This window comes from Rhinoderma darwinii, chromosome 1 (genome assembly GCF_050947455.1).
Source record: "Rhinoderma darwinii isolate aRhiDar2 chromosome 1, aRhiDar2.hap1, whole genome shotgun sequence".
Classification (NCBI taxonomy): Eukaryota; Metazoa; Chordata; class Amphibia; order Anura; family Rhinodermatidae; genus Rhinoderma; species Rhinoderma darwinii.
In genome coordinates this window covers 588996329-589015898 of record NC_134687.1, presented here as the reverse complement: position 1 = coordinate 589015898, position 19570 = coordinate 588996329, and the positions used below count along the sequence as shown (strand labels likewise).

The 19570-nt window shown below is 47.6% G+C and overlaps 31 non-coding genes across 31 annotated transcripts; all 31 read right to left on the bottom strand.

Moving 5' to 3' along the window:
- Positions 1-236: 236 nt before the first annotated feature.
- On the bottom strand, positions 237-400 carry LOC142719968 (U1 spliceosomal RNA). The gene has a single exon (XR_012872908.1). It is a non-coding gene; the product is annotated as a U1 spliceosomal RNA (small nuclear RNA).
- A 475-nt stretch (positions 401-875) lies between these two features.
- On the bottom strand, positions 876-1039 carry LOC142719957 (U1 spliceosomal RNA). The gene has a single exon (XR_012872907.1). It is a non-coding gene; the product is annotated as a U1 spliceosomal RNA (small nuclear RNA).
- A 475-nt stretch (positions 1040-1514) lies between these two features.
- LOC142719946 (U1 spliceosomal RNA) lies at positions 1515-1678 on the bottom strand. The gene has a single exon (XR_012872905.1). It is a non-coding gene; the product is annotated as a U1 spliceosomal RNA (small nuclear RNA).
- A 475-nt stretch (positions 1679-2153) lies between these two features.
- On the bottom strand, positions 2154-2317 carry LOC142722049 (U1 spliceosomal RNA). Its single transcript, XR_012874383.1, has one exon. It is a non-coding gene; the product is annotated as a U1 spliceosomal RNA (small nuclear RNA).
- Positions 2318-2792: 475 nt separating this feature from the next.
- On the bottom strand, positions 2793-2956 carry LOC142719935 (U1 spliceosomal RNA). The gene has a single exon (XR_012872904.1). It is a non-coding gene; the product is annotated as a U1 spliceosomal RNA (small nuclear RNA).
- A 475-nt stretch (positions 2957-3431) lies between these two features.
- LOC142718188 (U1 spliceosomal RNA) lies at positions 3432-3595 on the bottom strand. The gene has a single exon (XR_012872324.1). It is a non-coding gene; the product is annotated as a U1 spliceosomal RNA (small nuclear RNA).
- A 465-nt stretch (positions 3596-4060) lies between these two features.
- Positions 4061-4224, bottom strand: LOC142719924 (U1 spliceosomal RNA). Its single transcript, XR_012872903.1, has one exon. It is a non-coding gene; the product is annotated as a U1 spliceosomal RNA (small nuclear RNA).
- Positions 4225-4699: 475 nt separating this feature from the next.
- On the bottom strand, positions 4700-4863 carry LOC142718165 (U1 spliceosomal RNA). The gene has a single exon (XR_012872303.1). It is a non-coding gene; the product is annotated as a U1 spliceosomal RNA (small nuclear RNA).
- Positions 4864-5328: 465 nt separating this feature from the next.
- Positions 5329-5492, bottom strand: LOC142719913 (U1 spliceosomal RNA). Its single transcript, XR_012872902.1, has one exon. It is a non-coding gene; the product is annotated as a U1 spliceosomal RNA (small nuclear RNA).
- Positions 5493-5967: 475 nt separating this feature from the next.
- On the bottom strand, positions 5968-6131 carry LOC142719902 (U1 spliceosomal RNA). The gene has a single exon (XR_012872901.1). It is a non-coding gene; the product is annotated as a U1 spliceosomal RNA (small nuclear RNA).
- Positions 6132-6598: 467 nt separating this feature from the next.
- On the bottom strand, positions 6599-6762 carry LOC142721238 (U1 spliceosomal RNA). Its single transcript, XR_012873995.1, has one exon. It is a non-coding gene; the product is annotated as a U1 spliceosomal RNA (small nuclear RNA).
- A 479-nt stretch (positions 6763-7241) lies between these two features.
- Positions 7242-7405, bottom strand: LOC142719891 (U1 spliceosomal RNA). Its single transcript, XR_012872899.1, has one exon. It is a non-coding gene; the product is annotated as a U1 spliceosomal RNA (small nuclear RNA).
- A 467-nt stretch (positions 7406-7872) lies between these two features.
- Positions 7873-8036, bottom strand: LOC142721874 (U1 spliceosomal RNA). The gene has a single exon (XR_012874235.1). It is a non-coding gene; the product is annotated as a U1 spliceosomal RNA (small nuclear RNA).
- A 475-nt stretch (positions 8037-8511) lies between these two features.
- Positions 8512-8675, bottom strand: LOC142719880 (U1 spliceosomal RNA). Its single transcript, XR_012872898.1, has one exon. It is a non-coding gene; the product is annotated as a U1 spliceosomal RNA (small nuclear RNA).
- Positions 8676-9142: 467 nt separating this feature from the next.
- On the bottom strand, positions 9143-9306 carry LOC142721863 (U1 spliceosomal RNA). The gene has a single exon (XR_012874224.1). It is a non-coding gene; the product is annotated as a U1 spliceosomal RNA (small nuclear RNA).
- Positions 9307-9781: 475 nt separating this feature from the next.
- On the bottom strand, positions 9782-9945 carry LOC142719869 (U1 spliceosomal RNA). The gene has a single exon (XR_012872897.1). It is a non-coding gene; the product is annotated as a U1 spliceosomal RNA (small nuclear RNA).
- A 467-nt stretch (positions 9946-10412) lies between these two features.
- On the bottom strand, positions 10413-10576 carry LOC142721852 (U1 spliceosomal RNA). The gene has a single exon (XR_012874216.1). It is a non-coding gene; the product is annotated as a U1 spliceosomal RNA (small nuclear RNA).
- A 475-nt stretch (positions 10577-11051) lies between these two features.
- Positions 11052-11215, bottom strand: LOC142719847 (U1 spliceosomal RNA). The gene has a single exon (XR_012872896.1). It is a non-coding gene; the product is annotated as a U1 spliceosomal RNA (small nuclear RNA).
- Positions 11216-11682: 467 nt separating this feature from the next.
- LOC142721227 (U1 spliceosomal RNA) lies at positions 11683-11846 on the bottom strand. Its single transcript, XR_012873984.1, has one exon. It is a non-coding gene; the product is annotated as a U1 spliceosomal RNA (small nuclear RNA).
- Positions 11847-12321: 475 nt separating this feature from the next.
- Positions 12322-12485, bottom strand: LOC142719836 (U1 spliceosomal RNA). The gene has a single exon (XR_012872894.1). It is a non-coding gene; the product is annotated as a U1 spliceosomal RNA (small nuclear RNA).
- A 467-nt stretch (positions 12486-12952) lies between these two features.
- LOC142721216 (U1 spliceosomal RNA) lies at positions 12953-13116 on the bottom strand. The gene has a single exon (XR_012873973.1). It is a non-coding gene; the product is annotated as a U1 spliceosomal RNA (small nuclear RNA).
- A 467-nt stretch (positions 13117-13583) lies between these two features.
- LOC142721841 (U1 spliceosomal RNA) lies at positions 13584-13747 on the bottom strand. The gene has a single exon (XR_012874210.1). It is a non-coding gene; the product is annotated as a U1 spliceosomal RNA (small nuclear RNA).
- Positions 13748-14222: 475 nt separating this feature from the next.
- On the bottom strand, positions 14223-14386 carry LOC142719825 (U1 spliceosomal RNA). Its single transcript, XR_012872893.1, has one exon. It is a non-coding gene; the product is annotated as a U1 spliceosomal RNA (small nuclear RNA).
- A 467-nt stretch (positions 14387-14853) lies between these two features.
- On the bottom strand, positions 14854-15017 carry LOC142721830 (U1 spliceosomal RNA). The gene has a single exon (XR_012874208.1). It is a non-coding gene; the product is annotated as a U1 spliceosomal RNA (small nuclear RNA).
- Positions 15018-15492: 475 nt separating this feature from the next.
- LOC142719814 (U1 spliceosomal RNA) lies at positions 15493-15656 on the bottom strand. The gene has a single exon (XR_012872892.1). It is a non-coding gene; the product is annotated as a U1 spliceosomal RNA (small nuclear RNA).
- A 467-nt stretch (positions 15657-16123) lies between these two features.
- On the bottom strand, positions 16124-16287 carry LOC142721205 (U1 spliceosomal RNA). The gene has a single exon (XR_012873962.1). It is a non-coding gene; the product is annotated as a U1 spliceosomal RNA (small nuclear RNA).
- Positions 16288-16762: 475 nt separating this feature from the next.
- On the bottom strand, positions 16763-16926 carry LOC142719803 (U1 spliceosomal RNA). Its single transcript, XR_012872891.1, has one exon. It is a non-coding gene; the product is annotated as a U1 spliceosomal RNA (small nuclear RNA).
- Positions 16927-17393: 467 nt separating this feature from the next.
- On the bottom strand, positions 17394-17557 carry LOC142721194 (U1 spliceosomal RNA). The gene has a single exon (XR_012873951.1). It is a non-coding gene; the product is annotated as a U1 spliceosomal RNA (small nuclear RNA).
- Positions 17558-18032: 475 nt separating this feature from the next.
- On the bottom strand, positions 18033-18196 carry LOC142719792 (U1 spliceosomal RNA). The gene has a single exon (XR_012872890.1). It is a non-coding gene; the product is annotated as a U1 spliceosomal RNA (small nuclear RNA).
- Positions 18197-18663: 467 nt separating this feature from the next.
- On the bottom strand, positions 18664-18827 carry LOC142721183 (U1 spliceosomal RNA). The gene has a single exon (XR_012873940.1). It is a non-coding gene; the product is annotated as a U1 spliceosomal RNA (small nuclear RNA).
- A 479-nt stretch (positions 18828-19306) lies between these two features.
- Positions 19307-19470, bottom strand: LOC142719781 (U1 spliceosomal RNA). The gene has a single exon (XR_012872888.1). It is a non-coding gene; the product is annotated as a U1 spliceosomal RNA (small nuclear RNA).
- Positions 19471-19570: the final 100 nt, after the last annotated feature.

The window sequence follows — 19570 nt, the reverse complement described above, 5'->3', positions numbered from 1 at the left end:
ATAGTACAGCAAAGGCACAGGTCCTACACTTTACGTTACACTCTGCACTAACATTGAGATAAAGCATCACATAGGAAAGCCACAAAACCAAAGGCAGCTGATAAGGGAGAGAGGAGTATCCAATCCTCTTGGCCACCCAGAGGTCAATTGATGGCTGGCTCGCTCGATCTAGCAAGTATCTCTGACTAGTAATAGTCAGCATTGAATAATAAGCACTGTTTTTCACCAGAGTAAATCAGGGGAAAGCGCGAACGCAGTCCCCCACTACCACAAATTATGCAGTCGAGTTTCCCGCATTTGGGGAAATCGCAGGGGTCAGCACACCCGAAGTGCAATGGATGAGCCTCACCCTGGGAGAACCACCTTAGTGATCATGGTATCTCCCCTGCCAGGTAAGTATGAGTTGCATAGCGCCTGCCAGACAGGCTCCCCTCACAAGAGGCCCTACTAAGTCGCTGAGGATTTTTCCTGGTTTTTGGTCTGAAGCAGGCCAAAGATCACCTGTCTGCATCCACCTTTTTGGATTGAAAGCAGCTTTGTTAACAATCAGTGGTCAAATCACAAGCATACAGTATACCGTCAACCAGCCCAATCAATCAATATCTTTGACACAGGCTCAAAGTAGCACAACATAGTACAGCAAAGGCACAGGTCCTACACTTTACGTTACACTCTGCACTAACATTGAGATAAAGCATCACATAGGAAAGCCACAAAACCAAAGGCAGCTGATAAGGGAGAGAGGAGTATCCAATCCTCTTGGCCACCCAGAGGTCAATTGATGGCTGGCTCGCTCGATCGATCGATCTAGCAAGTATCTCTGACTAGTAATAGTCAGCATTGAATAATAAGCACTGTTTTTCACCAGAGTAAATCAGGGGAAAGCGCGAACGCAGTCCCCCACTACCACAAATTATGCAGTCGAGTTTCCCGCATTTGGGGAAATCGCAGGGGTCAGCACACCCGAAGTGCAATGGATGAGCCTCACCCTGGGAGAACCACCTTAGTGATCATGGTATCTCCCCTGCCAGGTAAGTATGAGTTGCATAGCGCCTGCCAGACAGGCTCCCCTCACAAGAGGCCCTACTAAGTCGCTGAGGATTTTTCCTGGTTTTTGGTCCGAAGCAGGCCAAAGATCACCTGTCTGCATCCACCTTTTTGGATTGAAAGCAGCTTTGTTAACAATCAGTGGTCAAATCACAAGCATACAGTATACCGTCAACCAGCCCAATCAATCAATATCTTTGACACAGGCTCAAAGTAGCACAACATAGTACAGCAAAGGCACAGGTCCTACACTTTACGTTACACTCTGCACTAACATTGAGATAAAGCATCACATAGGAAAGCCACAAAACCAAAGGCAGCTGATAAGGGAGAGAGGAGTATCCAATCCTCTTGGCCACCCAGAGGTCAATTGATGGCTGGCTCGCTCGATCGATCGATCTAGCAAGTATCTCTGACTAGTAATAGTCAGCATTGATTAATAAGCACTGTTTTTCACCAGAGTAAATCAGGGGAAAGCGCGAACGCAGTCCCCCACTACCACAAATTATGCAGTCGAGTTTCCCGCATTTGGGGAAATCGCAGGGGTCAGCACACCCGAAGTGCAATGGATGAGCCTCACCCTGGGAGAACCACCTTAGTGATCATGGTATCTCCCCTGCCAGGTAAGTATGAGTTGCATAGCGCCTGCCAGACAGGCTCCCCTCACAAGAGGCCCTACTAAGTCGCTGAGGATTTTTCCTGGTTTTTGGTCCGAAGCAGGCCAAAGATCACCTGTCTGCATCCACCTTTTTGGATTGAAAGCAGCTTTGTTAACAATCAGTGGTCAAATCACAAGCATACAGTATACCGTCAACCAGCCCAATCAATCAATATCTTTGACACAGGCTCAAAGTAGCACAACATAGTACAGCAAAGGCACAGGTCCTACACTTTACGTTACACTCTGCACTAACATTGAGATAAAGCATCACATAGGAAAGCCACAAAACCAAAGGCAGCTGATAAGGGAGAGAGGAGTATCCAATCCTCTTGGCCACCCAGAGGTCAATTGATGGCTGGCTCGCTCGATCGATCGATCTAGCAAGTATCTCTGACTAGTAATAGTCAGCATTGAATAATAAGCACTGTTTTTCACCAGAGTAAATCAGGAGAAAGCGCGAACGCAGTCCCCCACTACCACAAATTATGCAGTCGAGTTTCCCGCATTTGGGGAAATCGCAGGGGTCAGCACACCCGAAGTGCAATGGATGAGCCTCACCCTGGGAGAACCACCTTAGTGATCATGGTATCTCCCCTGCCAGGTAAGTATGAGTTGCATAGCGCCTGCCAGACAGGCTCCCCTCACAAGAGGCCCTACTAAGTCGCTGAGGATTTTTCCTGGTTTTTGGTCCGAAGCAGGCCAAAGATCACCTGTCTGCATCCACCTTTTTGGATTGAAAGCAGCTTTGTTAACAATCAGTGGTCAAATCACAAGCATACAGTATACCGTCAACCAGCCCAATCAATCAATATCTTTGACACAGGCTCAAAGTAGCACAACATAGTACAGCAAAGGCACAGGTCCTACACTTTACGTTACACTCTGCACTAACATTGAGATAAAGCATCACATAGGAAAGCCACAAAACCAAAGGCAGCTGATAAGGGAGAGAGGAGTATCCAATCCTCTTGGCCACCCAGAGGTCAATTGATGGCTGGCTCGCTCGATCGATCGATCTAGCAAGTATCTCTGACTAGTAATAGTCAGCATTGAATAATAAGCACTGTTTTTCACCAGAGTAAATCAGGGGAAAGCGCGAACGCAGTCCCCCACTACCACAAATTATGCAGTCGAGTTTCCCGCATTTGGGGAAATCGCAGGGGTCAGCACACCCGAAGTGCAATGGATGAGCCTCACCCTGGGAGAACCACCTTAGTGATCATGGTATCTCCCCTGCCAGGTAAGTATGAGTTGCATAGCGCCTGCCAGACAGGCTCCCCTCACAAGAGGCCCTACTAAGTCGCTGAGGATTTTTCCTGGTTTTTGGTCTGAAGCAGGCCAAAGATCACCTGTCTGCATCCACCTTTTTGGATTGAAAGCAGCTTTGTTAACAATCAGTGGTCAAATCACAAGCATACAGTATACCGTCAACCAGCCCAATCAATCAATATCTTTGACACAGGCTCAAAGTAGCACAACATAGTACAGCAAAGGCACAGGTCCTACACTTTACGTTACACTCTGCACTAACATTGAGATAAAGCATCACATAGGAAAGCCACAAAACCAAAGGCAGCTGATAAGGGAGAGAGGAGTATCCAATCCTCTTGGCCACCCAGAGGTCAATTGATGGCTGGCTCGCTCGATCGATCGATCTAGCAAGTATCTCTGACTAGTAATAGTCAGCATTGAATAATAAGCACTGTTTTTCACCAGAGTAAATCAGGGGAAAGCGCGAACGCAGTCCCCCACTACCACAAATTATGCAGTCGAGTTTCCCACATTTGGGGAAATCGCAGGGGTCAGCACACCCGAAGTGCAATGGATGAGCCTCACCCTGGGAGAACCACCTTAGTGATCATGGTATCTCCCCTGCCAGGTAAGTATGAGTTGCATAGCGCCTGCCAGACAGGCTCCCCTCACAAGAGGCCCTACTAAGTCGCTGAGGATTTTTCCTGGTTTTTGGTCCGAAGCAGGCCAAAGATCACCTGTCTGCATCCACCTTTTTGGATTGAAAGCAGCTTTGTTAACAATCAGTGGTCAAATCACAAGCATACAGTATACCGTCAACCAGCCCAATCAATCAATATCTTTGACACAGGCTCAAAGTAGCACAACATAGGCACAGGTCCTACACTTTACGTTACACTCTGCACTAACATTGAGATAAAGCATCACATAGGAAAGCCACAAAACCAAAGGCAGCTGATAAGGGAGAGAGGAGTATCCAATCCTCTTGGCCACCCAGAGGTCAATTGATGGCTGGCTCGCTCGATCGATCGATCTAGCAAGTATCTCTGACTAGTAATAGTCAGCATTGAATAATAAGCACTGTTTTTCACCAGAGTAAATCAGGGGAAAGCGCGAACGCAGTCCCCCACTACCACAAATTATGCAGTCGAGTTTCCCGCATTTGGGGAAATCGCAGGGGTCAGCACACCCGAAGTGCAATGGATGAGCCTCACCCTGGGAGAACCACCTTAGTGATCATGGTATCTCCCCTGCCAGGTAAGTATGAGTTGCATAGCGCCTGCCAGACAGGCTCCCCTCACAAGAGGCCCTACTAAGTCGCTGAGGATTTTTCCTGGTTTTTGGTCCGAAGCAGGCCAAAGATCACCTGTCTGCATCCACCTTTTTGGATTGAAAGCAGCTTTGTTAACAATCAGTGGTCAAATCACAAGCATACAGTATACCGTCAACCAGCCCAATCAATCAATATCTTTGACACAGGCTCAAAGTAGCACAACATAGTACAGCAAAGGCACAGGTCCTACACTTTACGTTACACTCTGCACTAACATTGAGATAAAGCATCACATAGGAAAGCCACAAAACCAAAGGCAGCTGATAAGGGAGAGAGGAGTATCCAATCCTCTTGGCCACCCAGAGGTCAATTGATGGCTGGCTCGCTCGATCGATCGATCTAGCAAGTATCTCTGACTAGTAATAGTCAGCATTGAATAATAAGCACTGTTTTTCACCAGAGTAAATCAGGGGAAAGCGCGAACGCAGTCCCCCACTACCACAAATTATGCAGTCGAGTTTCCCACATTTGGGGAAATCGCAGGGGTCAGCACACCCGAAGTGCAATGGATGAGCCTCACCCTGGGAGAACCACCTTAGTGATCATGGTATCTCCCCTGCCAGGTAAGTATGAGTTGCATAGCGCCTGCCAGACAGGCTCCCCTCACAAGAGGCCCTACTAAGTCGCTGAGGATTTTTCCTGGTTTTTGGTCCGAAGCAGGCCAAAGATCACCTGTCTGCATCCACCTTTTTGGATTGAAAGCAGCTTTGTTAACAATCAGTGGTCAAATCACAAGCATACAGTATACCGTCAACCAGCCCAATCAATCAATATCTTTGACACAGGCTCAAAGTAGCACAACATAGGCACAGGTCCTACACTTTACGTTACACTCTGCACTAACATTGAGATAAAGCATCACATAGGAAAGCCACAAAACCAAAGGCAGCTGATAAGGGAGAGAGGAGTATCCAATCCTCTTGGCCACCCAGAGGTCAATTGATGGCTGGCTAGCTCGATCGATCGATCTAGCAAGTATCTCTGACTAGTAATAGTCAGCATTGAATAATAAGCACTGTTTTTCACCAGAGTAAATCAGGGGAAAGCGCGAACGCAGTCCCCCACTACCACAAATTATGCAGTCGAGTTTCCCGCATTTGGGGAAATCGCAGGGGTCAGCACACCCGAAGTGCAATGGATGAGCCTCACCCTGGGAGAACCACCTTAGTGATCATGGTATCTCCCCTGCCAGGTAAGTATGAGTTGCATAGCGCCTGCCAGACAGGCTCCCCTCACAAGAGGCCCTACTAAGTCGCTGAGGATTTTTCCTGGTTTTTGGTCCGAAGCAGGCCAAAGATCACCTGTCTGCATCCACCTTTTTGGATTGAAAGCAGCTTTGTTAACAATCAGTGGTCAAATCACAAGCATACAGTATACCGTCAACCAGCCCAATCAATCAATATCTTTGACACAGGCTCAAAGTAGCACAACATAGTACAGCAAAGGCACAGGTCCTACACTTTACGTTACACTCTGCACTAACATTGAGATAAAGCATCACATAGGAAAGCCACAAAACCAAAGGCAGCTGATAAGGGAGAGAGGAGTATCCAATCCTCTTGGCCACCCAGAGGTCAATTGATGGCTGGCTCGCTCGATCGATCGATCTAGCAAGTATCTCTGACTAGTAATAGTCAGCATTGAATAATAAGCACTGTTTTTCACCAGAGTAAATCAGGGGAAAGCGCGAACGCAGTCCCCCACTACCACAAATTATGCAGTCGAGTTTCCCGCATTTGGGGAAATCGCAGGGGTCAGCACACCCGAAGTGCAATGGATGAGCCTCACCCTGGGAGAACCACCTTAGTGATCATGGTATCTCCCCTGCCAGGTAAGTATGAGTTGCATAGCGCCTGCCAGACAGGCTCCCCTCACAAGAGGCCCTACTAAGTCGCTGAGGATTTTTCCTGGTTTTTGGTCCGAAGCAGGCCAAAGATCACCTGTCTGCATCCACCTTTTTGGATTGAAAGCAGCTTTGTTAACAATCAGTGGTCAAATCACAAGCATACAGTATACCGTCAACCAGCCCAATCAATCAATATCTTTGACACAGGCTCAAAGTAGCACAACATAGTACAGCAAAGGCACAGGTCCTACACTTTACGTTACACTCTGCACTAACATTGAGATAAAGCATCACATAGGAAAGCCACAAAACCAAAGGCAGCTGATAAGGGAGAGAGGAGTATCCAATCCTCTTGGCCACCCAGAGGTCAATTGATGGCTGGCTCGCTCGATCTAGCAAGTATCTCTGACTAGTAATAGTCAGCATTGAATAATAAGCACTGTTTTTCACCAGAGTAAATCAGGGGAAAGCGCAAACGCAGTCCCCCACTACCACAAATTATGCAGTCGAGTTTCCCGCATTTGGGGAAATCGCAGGGGTCAGCACACCCGAAGTGCAATGGATGAGCCTCACCCTGGGAGAACCACCTTAATGATCATGGTATCTCCCCTGCCAGGTAAGTATGAGTTGCATAGCGCCTGCCAGACAGGCTCCCCTCACAAGAGGCCCTACTAAGTCGCTGAGGATTTTTCCTGGTTTTTGGTCCGAAGCAGGCCAAAGATCACCTGTCTGCATCCACCTTTTTGGATTGAAAGCAGCTTTGTTAACAATCAGTGGTCAAATCACAAGCATACAGTATACCGTCAACCAGCCCAATCAATCAATATCTTTGACACAGGCTCAAAGTAGCACAACATAGTACAGCAAAGGCACAGGTCCTACACTTTACGTTACACTCTGCACTAACATTGAGATAAAGCATCACATAGGAAAGCCACAAAACCAAAGGCAGCTGATAAGGGAGAGAGGAGTATCCAATCCTCTTGGCCACCCAGAGGTCAATTGATGGCTGGCTCGCTCGATCGATCGATCGATCTAGCAAGTATCTCTGACTAGTAATAGTCAGCATTGAATAATAAGCACTGTTTTTCACCAGAGTAAATCAGGGGAAAGCGCGAACGCAGTCCCCCACTACCACAAATTATGCAGTCGAGTTTCCCGCATTTGGGGAAATCGCAGGGGTCAGCACACCCGAAGTGCAATGGATGAGCCTCACCCTGGGAGAACCACCTTAGTGATCATGGTATCTCCCCTGCCAGGTAAGTATGAGTTGCATAGCGCCTGCCAGACAGGCTCCCCTCACAAGAGGCCCTACTAAGTCGCTGAGGATTTTTCCTGGTTTTTGGTCCGAAGCAGGCCAAAGATCACCTGTCTGCATCCACCTTTTTGGATTGAAAGCAGCTTTGTTAACAATCAGTGGTCAAATCACAAGCATACAGTATACCGTCAACCAGCCCAATCAATCAATATCTTTGACACAGGCTCAAAGTAGCACAACATAGTACAGCAAAGGCACAGGTCCTACACTTTACGTTACACTCTGCACTAACATTGAGATAAAGCATCACATAGGAAAGCCACAAAACCAAAGGCAGCTGATAAGGCAGAGAGGAGTATCCAATCCTCTTGGCCACCCAGAGGTCAATTGATGGCTGGCTCGCTCGATCTAGCAAGTATCTCTGACTAGTAATAGTCAGCATTGAATAATAAGCACTGTTTTTCACCAGAGTAAATCAGGGGAAAGCGCAAACGCAGTCCCCCACTACCACAAATTATGCAGTCGAGTTTCCCGCATTTGGGGAAATCGCAGGGGTCAGCACACCCGAAGTGCAATGGCTGAGCCTCACCCTGGGAGAACCACCTTAATGATCATGGTATCTCCCCTGCCAGGTAAGTATGAGTTGCATAGCGCCTGCCAGACAGGCTCCCCTCACAAGAGGCCCTACTAAGTCGCTGAGGATTTTTCCTGGTTTTTGGTCCGAAGCAGGCCAAAGATCACCTGTCTGCATCCACCTTTTTGGATTGAAAGCAGCTTTGTTAACAATCAGTGGTCAAATCACAAGCATACAGTATACCGTCAACCAGCCCAATCAATCAATATCTTTGACACAGGCTCAAAGTAGCACAACATAGTACAGCAAAGGCACAGGTCCTACACTTTACGTTACACTCTGCACTAACATTGAGATAAAGCATCACATAGGAAAGCCACAAAACCAAAGGCAGCTGATAAGGGAGAGAGGAGTATCCAATCCTCTTGGCCACCCAGAGGTCAATTGATGGCTGGCTCGCTCGATCGATCGATCTAGCAAGTATCTCTGACTAGTAATAGTCAGCATTGAATAATAAGCACTGTTTTTCACCAGAGTAAATCAGGGGAAAGCGCGAACGCAGTCCCCCACTACCACAAATTATGCAGTCGAGTTTCCCGCATTTGGGGAAATCGCAGGGGTCAGCACACCCGAAGTGCAATGGATGAGCCTCACCCTGGGAGAACCACCTTAGTGATCATGGTATCTCCCCTGCCAGGTAAGTATGAGTTGCATAGCGCCTGCCAGACAGGCTCCCCTCACAAGAGGCCCTACTAAGTCGCTGAGGATTTTTCCTGGTTTTTGGTCCGAAGCAGGCCAAAGATCACCTGTCTGCATCCACCTTTTTGGATTGAAAGCAGCTTTGTTAACAATCAGTGGTCAAATCACAAGCATACAGTATACCGTCAACCAGCCCAATCAATCAATATCTTTGACACAGGCTCAAAGTAGCACAACATAGTACAGCAAAGGCACAGGTCCTACACTTTACGTTACACTCTGCACTAACATTGAGATAAAGCATCACATAGGAAAGCCACAAAACCAAAGGCAGCTGATAAGGGAGAGAGGAGTATCCAATCCTCTTGGCCACCCAGAGGTCAATTGATGGCTGGCTCGCTCGATCTAGCAAGTATCTCTGACTAGTAATAGTCAGCATTGAATAATAAGCACTGTTTTTCACCAGAGTAAATCAGGGGAAAGCGCAAACGCAGTCCCCCACTACCACAAATTATGCAGTCGAGTTTCCCGCATTTGGGGAAATCGCAGGGGTCAGCACACCCGAAGTGCAATGGCTGAGCCTCACCCTGGGAGAACCACCTTAATGATCATGGTATCTCCCCTGCCAGGTAAGTATGAGTTGCATAGCGCCTGCCAGACAGGCTCCCCTCACAAGAGGCCCTACTAAGTCGCTGAGGATTTTTCCTGGTTTTTGGTCCGAAGCAGGCCAAAGATCACCTGTCTGCATCCACCTTTTTGGATTGAAAGCAGCTTTGTTAACAATCAGTGGTCAAATCACAAGCATACAGTATACCGTCAACCAGCCCAATCAATCAATATCTTTGACACAGGCTCAAAGTAGCACAACATAGTACAGCAAAGGCACAGGTCCTACACTTTACGTTACACTCTGCACTAACATTGAGATAAAGCATCACATAGGAAAGCCACAAAACCAAAGGCAGCTGATAAGGGAGAGAGGAGTATCCAATCCTCTTGGCCACCCAGAGGTCAATTGATGGCTGGCTCGCTCGATCGATCGATCTAGCAAGTATCTCTGACTAGTAATAGTCAGCATTGAATAATAAGCACTGTTTTTCACCAGAGTAAATCAGGGGAAAGCGCGAACGCAGTCCCCCACTACCACAAATTATGCAGTCGAGTTTCCCGCATTTGGGGAAATCGCAGGGGTCAGCACACCCGAAGTGCAATGGATGAGCCTCACCCTGGGAGAACCACCTTAGTGATCATGGTATCTCCCCTGCCAGGTAAGTATGAGTTGCATAGCGCCTGCCAGACAGGCTCCCCTCACAAGAGGCCCTACTAAGTCGCTGAGGATTTTTCCTGGTTTTTGGTCCGAAGCAGGCCAAAGATCACCTGTCTGCATCCACCTTTTTGGATTGAAAGCAGCTTTGTTAACAATCAGTGGTCAAATCACAAGCATACAGTATACCGTCAACCAGCCCAATCAATCAATATCTTTGACACAGGCTCAAAGTAGCACAACATAGTACAGCAAAGGCACAGGTCCTACACTTTACGTTACACTCTGCACTAACATTGAGATAAAGCATCACATAGGAAAGCCACAAAACCAAAGGCAGCTGATAAGGGAGAGAGGAGTATCCAATCCTCTTGGCCACCCAGAGGTCAATTGATGGCTGGCTCGCTCGATCTAGCAAGTATCTCTGACTAGTAATAGTCAGCATTGAATAATAAGCACTGTTTTTCACCAGAGTAAATCAGGGGAAAGCGCAAACGCAGTCCCCCACTACCACAAATTATGCAGTCGAGTTTCCCGCATTTGGGGAAATCGCAGGGGTCAGCACACCCGAAGTGCAATGGCTGAGCCTCACCCTGGGAGAACCACCTTAATGATCATGGTATCTCCCCTGCCAGGTAAGTATGAGTTGCATAGCGCCTGCCAGACAGGCTCCCCTCACAAGAGGCCCTACTAAGTCGCTGAGGATTTTTCCTGGTTTTTGGTCCGAAGCAGGCCAAAGATCACCTGTCTGCATCCACCTTTTTGGATTGAAAGCAGCTTTGTTAACAATCAGTGGTCAAATCACAAGCATACAGTATACCGTCAACCAGCCCAATCAATCAATATCTTTGACACAGGCTCAAAGTAGCACAACATAGTACAGCAAAGGCACAGGTCCTACACTTTACGTTACACTCTGCACTAACATTGAGATAAAGCATCACATAGGAAAGCCACAAAACCAAAGGCAGCTGATAAGGGAGAGAGGAGTATCCAATCCTCTTGGCCACCCAGAGGTCAATTGATGGCTGGCTCGCTCGATCGATCGATCTAGCAAGTATCTCTGACTAGTAATAGTCAGCATTGAATAATAAGCACTGTTTTTCACCAGAGTAAATCAGGGGAAAGCGCGAACGCAGTCCCCCACTACCACAAATTATGCAGTCGAGTTTCCCGCATTTGGGGAAATCGCAGGGGTCAGCACACCCGAAGTGCAATGGATGAGCCTCACCCTGGGAGAACCACCTTAGTGATCATGGTATCTCCCCTGCCAGGTAAGTATGAGTTGCATAGCGCCTGCCAGACAGGCTCCCCTCACAAGAGGCCCTACTAAGTCGCTGAGGATTTTTCCTGGTTTTTGGTCCGAAGCAGGCCAAAGATCACCTGTCTGCATCCACCTTTTTGGATTGAAAGCAGCTTTGTTAACAATCAGTGGTCAAATCACAAGCATACAGTATACCGTCAACCAGCCCAATCAATCAATATCTTTGACACAGGCTCAAAGTAGCACAACATAGTACAGCAAAGGCACAGGTCCTACACTTTACGTTACACTCTGCACTAACATTGAGATAAAGCATCACATAGGAAAGCCACAAAACCAAAGGCAGCTGATAAGGGAGAGAGGAGTATCCAATCCTCTTGGCCACCCAGAGGTCAATTGATGGCTGGCTCGCTCGATCTAGCAAGTATCTCTGACTAGTAATAGTCAGCATTGAATAATAAGCACTGTTTTTCACCAGAGTAAATCAGGGGAAAGCGCAAACGCAGTCCCCCACTACCACAAATTATGCAGTCGAGTTTCCCGCATTTGGGGAAATCGCAGGGGTCAGCACACCCGAAGTGCAATGGATGAGCCTCACCCTGGGAGAACCACCTTAATGATCATGGTATCTCCCCTGCCAGGTAAGTATGAGTTGCATAGCGCCTGCCAGACAGGCTCCCCTCACAAGAGGCCCTACTAAGTCGCTGAGGATTTTTCCTGGTTTTTGGTCCGAAGCAGGCCAAAGATCACCTGTCTGCATCCACCTTTTTGGATTGAAAGCAGCTTTGTTAACAATCAGTGGTCAAATCACAAGCATACAGTATACCGTCAACCAGCCCAATCAATCAATATCTTTGACACAGGCTCAAAGTAGCACAACATAGTACAGCAAAGGCACAGGTCCTACACTTTACGTTACACTCTGCACTAACATTGAGATAAAGCATCACATAGGAAAGCCACAAAACCAAAGGCAGCTGATAAGGGAGAGAGGAGTATCCAATCCTCTTGGCCACCCAGAGGTCAATTGATGGCTGGCTCGCTCGATCGATCGATCTAGCAAGTATCTCTGACTAGTAATAGTCAGCATTGAATAATAAGCACTGTTTTTCACCAGAGTAAATCAGGGGAAAGCGCGAACGCAGTCCCCCACTACCACAAATTATGCAGTCGAGTTTCCCGCATTTGGGGAAATCGCAGGGGTCAGCACACCCGAAGTGCAATGGATGAGCCTCACCCTGGGAGAACCACCTTAGTGATCATGGTATCTCCCCTGCCAGGTAAGTATGAGTTGCATAGCGCCTGCCAGACAGGCTCCCCTCACAAGAGGCCCTACTAAGTCGCTGAGGATTTTTCCTGGTTTTTGGTCCGAAGCAGGCCAAAGATCACCTGTCTGCATCCACCTTTTTGGATTGAAAGCAGCTTTGTTAACAATCAGTGGTCAAATCACAAGCATACAGTATACCGTCAACCAGCCCAATCAATCAATATCTTTGACACAGGCTCAAAGTAGCACAACATAGTACAGCAAAGGCACAGGTCCTACACTTTACGTTACACTCTGCACTAACATTGAGATAAAGCATCACATAGGAAAGCCACAAAACCAAAGGCAGCTGATAAGGGAGAGAGGAGTATCCAATCCTCTTGGCCACCCAGAGGTCAATTGATGGCTGGCTCGCTCGATCTAGCAAGTATCTCTGACTAGTAATAGTCAGCATTGAATAATAAGCACTGTTTTTCACCAGAGTAAATCAGGGGAAAGCGCAAACGCAGTCCCCCACTACCACAAATTATGCAGTCGAGTTTCCCGCATTTGGGGAAATCGCAGGGGTCAGCACACCCGAAGTGCAATGGATGAGCCTCACCCTGGGAGAACCACCTTAATGATCATGGTATCTCCCCTGCCAGGTAAGTATGAGTTGCATAGCGCCTGCCAGACAGGCTCCCCTCACAAGAGGCCCTACTAAGTCGCTGAGGATTTTTCCTGGTTTTTGGTCCGAAGCAGGCCAAAGATCACCTGTCTGCATCCACCTTTTTGGATTGAAAGCAGCTTTGTTAACAATCAGTGGTCAAATCACAAGCATACAGTATACCGTCAACCAGCCCAATCAATCAATATCTTTGACACAGGCTCAAAGTAGCACAACATAGTACAGCAAAGGCACAGGTCCTACACTTTACGTTACACTCTGCACTAACATTGAGATAAAGCATCACATAGGAAAGCCACAAAACCAAAGGCAGCTGATAAGGGAGAGAGGAGTATCCAATCCTCTTGGCCACCCAGAGGTCAATTGATGGCTGGCTCGCTCGATCTAGCAAGTATCTCTGACTAGTAATAGTCAGCATTGAATAATAAGCACTGTTTTTCACCAGAGTAAATCAGGGGAAAGCGCAAACGCAGTCCCCCACTACCACAAATTATGCAGTCGAGTTTCCCGCATTTGGGGAAATCGCAGGGGTCAGCACACCCGAAGTGCAATGGCTGAGCCTCACCCTGGGAGAACCACCTTAATGATCATGGTATCTCCCCTGCCAGGTAAGTATGAGTTGCATAGCGCCTGCCAGACAGGCTCCCCTCACAAGAGGCCCTACTAAGTCGCTGAGGATTTTTCCTGGTTTTTGGTCCGAAGCAGGCCAAAGATCACCTGTCTGCATCCACCTTTTTGGATTGAAAGCAGCTTTGTTAACAATCAGTGGTCAAATCACAAGCATACAGTATACCGTCAACCAGCCCAATCAATCAATATCTTTGACACAGGCTCAAAGTAGCACAACATAGTACAGCAAAGGCACAGGTCCTACACTTTACGTTACACTCTGCACTAACATTGAGATAAAGCATCACATAGGAAAGCCACAAAACCAAAGGCAGCTGATAAGGGAGAGAGGAGTATCCAATCCTCTTGGCCACCCAGAGGTCAATTGATGGCTGGCTCGCTCGATCGATCGATCTAGCAAGTATCTCTGACTAGTAATAGTCAGCATTGAATAATAAGCACTGTTTTTCACCAGAGTAAATCAGGGGAAAGCGCGAACGCAGTCCCCCACTACCACAAATTATGCAGTCGAGTTTCCCGCATTTGGGGAAATCGCAGGGGTCAGCACACCCGAAGTGCAATGGATGAGCCTCACCCTGGGAGAACCACCTTAGTGATCATGGTATCTCCCCTGCCAGGTAAGTATGAGTTGCATAGCGCCTGCCAGACAGGCTCCCCTCACAAGAGGCCCTACTAAGTCGCTGAGGATTTTTCCTGGTTTTTGGTCCGAAGCAGGCCAAAGATCACCTGTCTGCATCCACCTTTTTGGATTGAAAGCAGCTTTGTTAACAATCAGTGGTCAAATCACAAGCATACAGTATACCGTCAACCAGCCCAATCAATCAATATCTTTGACACAGGCTCAAAGTAGCACAACATAGTACAGCAAAGGCACAGGTCCTACACTTTACGTTACACTCTGCACTAACATTGAGATAAAGCATCACATAGGAAAGCCACAAAACCAAAGGCAGCTGATAAGGGAGAGAGGAGTATCCAATCCTCTTGGCCACCCAGAGGTCAATTGATGGCTGGCTCGCTCGATCTAGCAAGTATCTCTGACTAGTAATAGTCAGCATTGAATAATAAGCACTGTTTTTCACCAGAGTAAATCAGGGGAAAGCGCAAACGCAGTCCCCCACTACCACAAATTATGCAGTCGAGTTTCCCGCATTTGGGGAAATCGCAGGGGTCAGCACACCCGAAGTGCAATGGCTGAGCCTCACCCTGGGAGAACCACCTTAATGATCATGGTATCTCCCCTGCCAGGTAAGTATGAGTTGCATAGCGCCTGCCAGACAGGCTCCCCTCACAAGAGGCCCTACTAAGTCGCTGAGGATTTTTCCTGGTTTTTGGTCCGAAGCAGGCCAAAGATCACCTGTCTGCATCCACCTTTTTGGATTGAAAGCAGCTTTGTTAACAATCAGTGGTCAAATCACAAGCATACAGTATACCGTCAACCAGCCCAATCAATCAATATCTTTGACACAGGCTCAAAGTAGCACAACATAGTACAGCAAAGGCACAGGTCCTACACTTTACGTTACACTCTGCACTAACATTGAGATAAAGCATCACATAGGAAAGCCACAAAACCAAAGGCAGCTGATAAGGGAGAGAGGAGTATCCAATCCTCTTGGCCACCCAGAGGTCAATTGATGGCTGGCTCGCTCGATCGATCGATCTAGCAAGTATCTCTGACTAGTAATAGTCAGCATTGAATAATAAGCACTGTTTTTCACCAGAGTAAATCAGGGGAAAGCGCGAACGCAGTCCCCCACTACCACAAATTATGCAGTCGAGTTTCCCGCATTTGGGGAAATCGCAGGGGTCAGCACACCCGAAGTGCAATGGATGAGCCTCACCCTGGGAGAACCACCTTAGTGATCATGGTATCTCCCCTGCCAGGTAAGTATGAGTTGCATAGCGCCTGCCAGACAGGCTCCCCTCACAAGAGGCCCTACTAAGTCGCTGAGGATTTTTCCTGGTTTTTGGTCCGAAGCAGGCCAAAGATCACCTGTCTGCATCCACCTTTTTGGATTGAAAGCAGCTTTGTTAACAATCAGTGGTCAAATCACAAGCATACAGTATACCGTCAACCAGCCCAATCAATCAATATCTTTGACACAGGCTCAAAGTAGCACAACATAGTACAGCAAAGGCACAGGTCCTACACTTTACGTTACACTCTGCACTAACATTGAGATAAAGCATCACATAGGAAAGCCACAAAACCAAAGGCAGCTGATAAGGGAGAGAGGAGTATCCAATCCTCTTGGCCACCCAGAGGTCAATTGATGGCTGGCTCGCTCGATCTAGCAAGTATCTCTGACTAGTAATAGTCAGCATTGAATAATAAGCACTGTTTTTCACCAGAGTAAATCAGGGGAAAGCGCAAACGCAGTCCCCCACTACCACAAATTATGCAGTCGAGTTTCCCGCATTTGGGGAAATCGCAGGGGTCAGCACACCCGAAGTGCAATGGATGAGCCTCACCCTGGGAGAACCACCTTAATGATCATGGTATCTCCCCTGCCAGGTAAGTATGAGTTGCATAGCGCCTGCCAGACAGGCTCCCCTCACAAGAGGCCCTACTAAGTCGCTGAGGATTTTTCCTGGTTTTTGGTCCGAAGCAGGCCAAAGATCACCTGTCTGCATCCACCTTTTTGGATTGAAAGCAGCTTTGTTAACAATCAGTGGTCAAATCACAAGCATACAGTATACCGTCAACCAGCCCAATCAATCAATATCTTTGACACAGGCTCAAAGTAGCACAACATAGTACAGCAAAGGCACAGGTCCTACACTTTACGTTACACTCTGCACTAACATTGAGATAAAGCATCACATAGGAAAGCCACAAAACCAAAGGCAGCTGATAAGGGAGAGAGGAGTATCCAATCCTCTTGGCCACCCAGAGGTCAATTGATGGCTGGCTCGCTCGATCGATCGATCTAGCAAGTATCTCTGACTAGTAATAGTCAGCATTGAATAATAAGCACTGTTTTTCACCAGAGTAAATCAGGGGAAAGCGCGAACGCAGTCCCCCACTACCACAAATTATGCAGTCGAGTTTCCCGCATTTGGGGAAATCGCAGGGGTCAGCACACCCGAAGTGCAATGGATGAGCCTCACCCTGGGAGAACCACCTTAGTGATCATGGTATCTCCCCTGCCAGGTAAGTATGAGTTGCATAGCGCCTGCCAGACAGGCTCCCCTCACAAGAGGCCCTACTAAGTCGCTGAGGATTTTTCCTGGTTTTTGGTCCGAAGCAGGCCAAAGATCACCTGTCTGCATCCACCTTTTTGGATTGAAAGCAGCTTTGTTAACAATCAGTGGTCAAATCACAAGCATACAGTATACCGTCAACCAGCCCAATCAATCAATATCTTTGACACAGGCTCAAAGTAGCACAACATAGTACAGCAAAGGCACAGGTCCTACACTTTACGTTACACTCTGCACTAACATTGAGATAAAGCATCACATAGGAAAGCCACAAAACCAAAGGCAGCTGATAAGGGAGAGAGGAGTATCCAATCCTCTTGGCCACCCAGAGGTCAATTGATGGCTGGCTCGCTCGATCTAGCAAGTATCTCTGACTAGTAATAGTCAGCATTGAATAATAAGCACTGTTTTTCACCAGAGTAAATCAGGGGAAAGCGCAAACGCAGTCCCCCACTACCACAAATTATGCAGTCGAGTTTCCCGCATTTGGGGAAATCGCAGGGGTCAGCACACCCGAAGTGCAATGGATGAGCCTCACCCTGGGAGAACCACCTTAATGATCATGGTATCTCCCCTGCCAGGTAAGTATGAGTTGCATAGCGCCTGCCAGACAGGCTCCCCTCACAAGAGGCCCTACTAAGTCGCTGAGGATTTTTCCTGGTTTTTGGTCCGAAGCAGGCCAAAGATCACCTGTCTGCATCCACCTTTTTGGATTGAAAGCAGCTTTGTTAACAATCAGTGGTCAAATCACAAGCATACAGTATACCGTCAACCAGCCCAATCAATCAATATCTTTGACACAGGCTCAAAGTAGCACAACATAGTACAGCAAAGGCACAGGTCCTACACTTTACGTTACACTCTGCACTAACATTGAGATAAAGCATCACATAGGAAAGCCACAAAACCAAAGGCAGCTGATAAGGGAGAGAGGAGTATCCAATCCTCTTGGCCACCCAGAGGTCAATTGATGGCTGGCTCGCTCGATCGATCGATCTAGCAAGTATCTCTGACTAGTAATAGTCAGCATTGAATAATAAGCACTGTTTTTCACCAGAGTAAATCAGGGGAAAGCGCGAACGCAGTCCCCCACTACCACAAATTATGCAGTCGAGTTTCCCGCATTTGGGGAAATCGCAGGGGTCAGCACACCCGAAGTGCAATGGATGAGCCTCACCCTGGGAGAACCACCTTAGTGATCATGGTATCTCCCCTGCCAGGTAAGTATGAGTTGCATAGCGCCTGCCAGACAGGCTCCCCTCACAAGAGGCCCTACTAAGTCGCTGAGGATTTTTCCTGGTTTTTGGTCCGAAGCAGGCCAAAGATCACCTGTCTGCATCCACCTTTTTGGATTGAAAGCAGCTTTGTTAACAATCAGTGGTCAAATCACAAGCATACAGTATACCGTCAACCAGCCCAATCAATCAATATCTTTGACACAGGCTCAAAGTAGCACAACATAGTACAGCAAAGGCACAGGTCCTACACTTTACGTTACACTCTGCACTAACATTGAGATAAAGCATCACATAGGAAAGCCACAAAACCAAAGGCAGCTGATAAGGGAGAGAGGAGTATCCAATCCTCTTGGCCACCCAGAGGTCAATTGATGGCTGGCTCGCTCGATCTAGCAAGTATCTCTGACTAGTAATAGTCAGCATTGAATAATAAGCACTGTTTTTCACCAGAGTAAATCAGGGGAAAGCGCAAACGCAGTCCCCCACTACCACAAATTATGCAGTCGAGTTTCCCGCATTTGGGGAAATCGCAGGGGTCAGCACACCCGAAGTGCAATGGATGAGCCTCACCCTGGGAGAACCACCTTAATGATCATGGTATCTCCCCTGCCAGGTAAGTATGAGTTGCATAGCGCCTGCCAGACAGGCTCCCCTCACAAGAGGCCCTACTAAGTCGCTGAGGATTTTTCCTGGTTTTTGGTCCGAAGCAGGCCAAAGATCACCTGTCTGCATCCACCTTTTTGGATTGAAAGCAGCTTTGTTAACAATCAGTGGTCAAATCACAAGCATACAGTATACCGTCAACCAGCCCAATCAATCAATATCTTTGACACAGGCTCAAAGTAGCACAACATAGTACAGCAAAGGCACAGGTCCTACACTTTACGTTACACTCTGCACTAACATTGAGATAAAGCATCACATAGGAAAGCCACAAAACCAAAGGCAGCTGATAAGGGAGAGAGGAGTATCCAATCCTCTTGGCCACCCAGAGGTCAATTGATGGCTGGCTCGCTCGATCGATCGATCGATCTAGCAAGTATCTCTGACTAGTAATAGTCAGCATTGATTAATAAGCACTGTTTTTCACCAGAGTAAATCAGGGGAAAGCGCGAACGCAGTCCCCCACTACCACAAATTATGCAGTCGAGTTTCCCGCATTTGGGGAAATCGCAGGGGTCAGCACACCCGAAGTGCAATGGATGAGCCTCACCCTGGGAGAACCACCTTAGTGATCATGGTATCTCCCCTGCCAGGTAAGTATGAGTTGCATAGCGCCTGCCAGAAAGGCTCCCCTCACAAGAGGCCCTACTAAGTCGCTGAGGATTTTTCCTGGTTTTTGGTCCGAAGCAGGCCAAAGATCA